We start from the raw sequence: 6,256 nt of genomic DNA, 5'->3' as shown, positions 1-6,256 counted from the left end.
GGATGTTAGGAAACTTCTCTATCTTTTGTTCTCTATCGTTTGAATTTTTTTATTCTGAAGTTTGAATCATTTCTCTTCTATTCTCTCATCGATGGTGAAGACACGTTCATCGGGAGCACCTTAGTAGGTGCTAGTAGCGAGAAGTCGAGGCAAAGGTAGGGGTAGAGCATGCACCGTAGCTAGAGGCCTTGTTAGAGTAGCCACTATGGAGCCACAAGTAGATCCCATTGAGGAGAAAGTTCCCGATCAGGGTGAGCCAGTTGGACTAGCCCAGGTCTTAGAGGGGTTTGTTTCTACCCAGTACTTTAGGATGCCATTGTTTGTCTGGTTGGGCTTGTGGAGGGTTTGGCATAAATTGGAGTGCTTCATGTGGTACCGGCTACTCCATAGGATGGGTGAGGGGAACAGACTCCCGTTACTCATACTCCTGAGCAGGTTATAGCCCTGTATAATTGGGGGACATCCTCATGTGGTTGTTGTTAGGCCAGAGTGGAGGCCACAATGTTTGAAGAGGAGAAAGAGAGGTTTGATTGGTCTAGGAAGATGGGTCCCCCATAGTTTGATGGTAATTCTTTGGTAGATGCAAAGGATTTCTTAGATGGTTGTGAGGAGATTCTGCGGAATTTTGGTCTGGTTGAGTTGAATGAGGTCAATTTCACTACTTTCCATCTCAAGGGGCAAGCCAAGAGGTGGTGGTAGTCATATGAGCATAGCAGGCCAGCAGGGTCACTTCCACTCACTTGGGGTCAGTTTCACATCTCTTTTTAGGAAATTGCATTCCCCTCATGAAGAGGGAGGATATGCGTGCCAGTTTGACCACCTTCAGCAAGGTAACATGTCTGTGACCAAGTGTGAGATGAGATTAACTAAGTTATCCAATCATGCAGATTTTCTAGTCCCCCACCAAGGCTGAGAAGGTGACGAGGTTCATAGAGGGATTGACTTTTTGTATCAAGATTGCTTTGGATAGGGAGGCAGAGATTGGGACTACATTTCTTCATATTGTGGATATAGCATGCATGATTAAGTGCATTCGGGTCAGAGTAGGGAGACCATAGTGATTAGGGTAAGAGGCCCCGATAATTCTGGCAGCTTTTACCTCGTCGGAGATAGAGATCATTTTGGGATAGAGAATTCTAGCAGGCTAGTTCCTTCAGCTTATTAGCCCGCTCGTGGCACCTTGGTTCAGTCTTTATTCAATGCATTACTAGCGTAGAGTTCCCACCGTGCTCCTTCAGTTCAGGGTTCTACCAATGGGTACTCATGTTATGAGAGACAGTCCCAGATTCAACAGCTATTCTCAACTCGAGGTTGTTTTGAGTGTTGATGGGCAGGGCATATCAAGAGGGATTGCCCCATGCATAGTAGAGGCATAGCACAACATAGTTCTCATATCGTGACTCTAGTACCAGTTTTTACACCACCGACCCTACTAGCTATAGGGGAGCTCAGGTAGTCAGGGGACATCCTAGAGGTGAAGGTAGGTTAGGCGGAGGCCAAGCCCGTTGTTATGCATTTTCTCATAGACCCAAGGTGGATGCTTTAGATGCAATTATTATAGGAATTGTTTTAGTTTGTCATTAGATACATCAGTTCTATTTGATCCTGGTTCTACATATTCCTATCTACCATCGTACTTTGCATTGCATTTGCATTTGCCCCATTGTTCCCTTGATATCCCTATTCATGTATCTTCACTTGTTGGTGATTTTATTATGGTGGATCATGTGTATTGGTCTTGTGTGATTGCCATTGGGGTTATAAGACAAGTGTTGATCTTCTGTTGCATAGTGTGGTGGACTTTGATGTAATTTTGGGTATGGATGGTTATCTCTGTACCACGATATTCTTGATTGTCACGCTAGGACCATGACGTTAGCTATGCTAGGGTTTTCCAGGTTGGAATGTAGAGGTTCTCTTGGCTATACTTCTAGTAAAGTGATTTCAATTCTGAAGGCTCATCAGATGGTTGAGAAGGGGTGTTTAGCGTATCTGGCATTTGTTAGAGATATTAGTGTTGATAATCCTACTGTCGAGTTAGTTCCAGTAGTGAGGGAGTTTCCAGATGTATTTCTTGTAGACCTATCGGGCATGCCACCCGATAGGGATGGTTGGCTTTTGTATTGACCTGGTGCCAGGCACTCAACCCATATCTATTCCACCATATCGCATGGCTCCACCGGAGTTGAAGGAGCAGCTGCATGAGTTAATTAGATAAAGGGTTCATCATGCCTAATGTGACACCTTAGGGTGAACTAGTATTGTTTGTAAAGAAGAGGGATGCTTCTATGATGATGTGTATTGATTGTAGGTAGTTGAACAAGGTAACTATCAAGAATAAGTATCCATTGCCTTGAATTTATGATTTATTTGATTAGCTTTAGGGTTCCAAAGGTGTTCTCGAAGATTGACTTGAGATTGGGTTATCATCATTTGAAAATTAGGGCTTCAGACATACCTAAGATGGATTTCAGGACTCGTTATGGGCATTATGAGCTTTTGGTGTTGTCTTTTGCTTTAACTAGTGCCCCTGTAGCTTTCATGCATTTGATGAATAGTGTGTTCCAACCTAATTTAGATTCTGTTTTCATTGTGTTCATTGATGATATCTTGGTATATTCCCGTAGTGCTGAGGCACACGAGCATCATTTGAGGATTGTGCTCCATATTTTGAGGGCGAAGAAGTTATATGCTAAGTTCTCCAAGTTTGAGTTTTGGTTGGAGTCAGTGGCATTCTTGAGCCGCATGGTGTCTAGTAATGGGATCAAGGTGGATCCAAAGAATATTGAGGTAGTTCAGAGTTGGCCAAGACCTTATAGCGCTACAGACATTAGGAGTTTTTTGAGTTTGGTTGGTTATTATCATCACTTCGTGAAGGGTTTTCATCTATTGCAGCCCCATTGACTAAGCTAACTTAGAAGGGCGCTCTATTCAGATGGTCTAACGAGTGTAAGAAGAGCTTTCAGAAGCTTAAGACTGCTTTGACTACAACTGCAGTTCTAGTATTGCCTTTAGAATGGGGGGTGTATACTATTTATTATGATGCTTCGCGTGTTCATCTTGGTTGTGTCTTGATACAAGATGGTAGGGTGATTGCATATTCATCACGCTAGTTAAAGCCTCATGAGAAGAACTATCTAGTACATGACTTGGAGTTAGTGGCTATTGTGCACACGCTCAAGATTTAGAGGCATTACTTGTATGGCGTGTCTTGTGAGCTTTACACAGATCATCAGAGTCTTCAGCATTTGTTCGAGCAAAAAGATTCAAATTTTAGGCAGTGGATATGGTTAGAGTTGTTGAAGGATTATGATATCACTATCTTGTATTATCCGACCAATATAGTAGTAGATGCCTTGGCTAGAAAGGCGGAGAGTATGGGGAGTTTGGCATTTATTTAGCTGTAGAGAGGCCTTTGGCTATAGATGTTGAGGATTTGGCTAATAGATCCATGAGATTGGATATTTCTAAGCCTAGCAGAGTTCTTGCTTGTGTTGTTGCACGAGCGTCCTTGTTTGAGCACATCAAGGCTCGCCAGTATGATGATCCCCATTTGTTTGTCATTAAGGACACAATGTTGTTAGGTGGTTCTGAGGAGGTGGCTATTGGTGATTATGGGGTTTTGAGGCTTCAGGGTCGGATCTGTGTTCCTAATATGAATGGTTTGAGGGAGTTGATTCTTAAGAAGGCTCACACTTTGAGATATTCTCTTCACCAAGTGCTATGAAGATGTATCGTGACCTGGAATAGCATTAGTAGTGGTGAAGGATGTAGAAGGACATTGTTGGGTATGTTTTGCGGTGTTTGAATTGTCAACAGGTCAAGTATAAGCATCAGAGACTAGACAATTTGCTTCAGAGATTAGATATACCAGAGTGAAAGTGGGAGTGTATCACTATGGATTTTGTGGTAGGTTTTCCACAAACTTTAAGGAGATTTGAAGTTATTTGGGTGATTGTAGATAGACTGACCAAGTCTGCATATTTCATTCCTGTCATGACTTCCTACACTTCTGAGCAGTTGGCTCAAATCTACATTAGAGAGATTGTCTGCCTGCATGGTGTGCCTGTGTCTATCATCTCGGATCGGGGCACTCAGTTTACATTGCACTTTTGAACCGATGTTCAATGTGAGTTAGGCACGCAAGTGGAGTTGAGTACTGCATTTCACCCTTAGATGGACGGACAGTCCGAGCATACCATTTAGATCTTGGAGGATATGTTGAGAGCATGTATTATAGATTTTGGAGGCTAGTAGGATCAATTTCTGCCATTAGCAAAGTTCGCCTACAACAAAAACTACCAGTCTAATATTCAGATGGCTCCGTATGAGGTATTATATAGAAGGAAATATCGTTCTCCGGTTAGGTGGTTTGAGTCGGGTGAGGCTAGGTTGTTCGGTACAGGTTTAGTTTGTGATGAAGGTGAAGTTGATTCAGGAGCGGCTTCGTACAGTGCAGTCCAAGCAGAAAAGTTATGCTGACTCCGGAGCAGGACACTACTATGTTTCAGACTCTAGGAGTTCCAATTGTTCCACCAGTTGGGGCCGTTCAGCTTGTTGCTAATGTCAGGCTTGAGGTTAGACCTGCTATGATCGTGAAGGAGCGGAAGAGGGTTGATTGGTTTCGGAAGTGTAACAACCCGATCGATTGTTTTGTGTACTTGAACCCCATTTCCTCTTTTGAAGCCTCCCGTAGGTGTAATTGTGGTTATATAACTTGCGGGGATGGTTGGTTGGGTTTCGGTGAGATTTTGGATTGATTTGGAATATTTGGTACTTAGTTTGGAAGCTTAGGTTGGAGGTGTTAACTAGGTTTGATTTTTGTAAAAAACGACTCCGAAATGATGGTTTCAATTGGTTCATATGGTGATATTGGACTTAGGCATATGCTCAGAATTCAATTTGGAGGTTCCTAGGATGATTTTGTTCTTTTCGCCGAAAGTTGACAATTTGAAGGTTTAGAAATTTCCTAAGTTCGACCATGGGTTAACTTTATGGCTATCGAGTTCGAATTTTTGATGAACTTGGAATAGTTCTGTTTTGTCATTTGAAACTTTTGTGTAAAGTTTAGTGTCATTCCGAGTTGGTTTAGTAGGAATCAGACGCTTGATTGTGATTTTAGCGATTTTTGAGTTTCATTGTGAATTCTATGTGTTTCAGTGTTCGATTTGTGGTTCCAAATGTTATTTTGGTGTTTTGAGCTCGGGAATGAGTTCGTATGATATTTATAGACTTGTGTGAATATTTGGTATAGAGCCCGAGGGGTTCGAGTGAGTTTTGAACGCTTTTCGGTGTGTTTTTAACTTGTTTTAGAATTGCTGGTTCTTTGCTGGTGCTGCAAGCCTCGCAAATGCGGGATCCTGTTCGCATTTGTGAGGTGGTTATCGCATTTGCAATAATTGACTATGGGGACTAGCTTCGCAATTACGAATCCAGTGTCGCATTTGCGAAATGGGTCTGGGCTGGGACATGTCGCTTTTGCGACGTAGGCTGACTTTGCAAATATGAAGTATGTGTCGCTTTCGCGACATTCCCTAGGCTCAACAGGCATCTCATTTGCGATCAATTGGTCGCACTTGTGAGGGGTCGTATTTGCGAACCCCTGGTCACATTTGCGACTTTTGGAGCTGAACAAAAAGATGAAATTTCGGGACTTAGTCTCATTTTATTACATTATGAGCCCTAGACTCGTTGGAAGGCAATTTTAAGAGGGGATTCCCATATAAAGCTATTGGGTAAGTGATTTTTACTCAATTTTGATATTATAACATGATTATTTATGAATTTTAACATCTAAACCATGAGATTTGAAGATAAATTTTGATTTTTTTTACTATGTTTTGAAAAATAAAAATTTGATATTTGAGAGTTGATTTGGACTCGAATTTGAAAACCAAATACATATTTGGACTCATATGGTTATGGATAGTCGGGATCTACCCTCGACTCGAATTTTGACCGGGTGGGTCCGGGTTTACTTTTGTTGACTTTATAGAAATGGTGTAAAGATCTTAGCTTTACTAATTGAAATTGAATTTGCTTTCGTTGTTTGATATTATTAAATTATTTTTGGCTAGATTTGAGCCGACCGGAGGCGAATTTTGAACGCAAAATACAGCGAAAGGGAAAACAAAAAAGGGTATAGTTAAGTTCCTTAATTTCAGGCGCTACTCCCTTAATTAAAGGCACTTAACTAAGTCCCTTAATGAGATGTATATAAATTGTAAATAATATATAGTTACCTTTGGTAAATAAC

This window comes from Nicotiana sylvestris, chromosome 4 (assembly GCF_000393655.2).
Source record: "Nicotiana sylvestris chromosome 4, ASM39365v2, whole genome shotgun sequence".
NCBI lineage: Eukaryota > Viridiplantae > Streptophyta > Magnoliopsida > Solanales > Solanaceae > Nicotiana > Nicotiana sylvestris.
Note: the sequence above shows the minus strand (reverse complement) of the source record.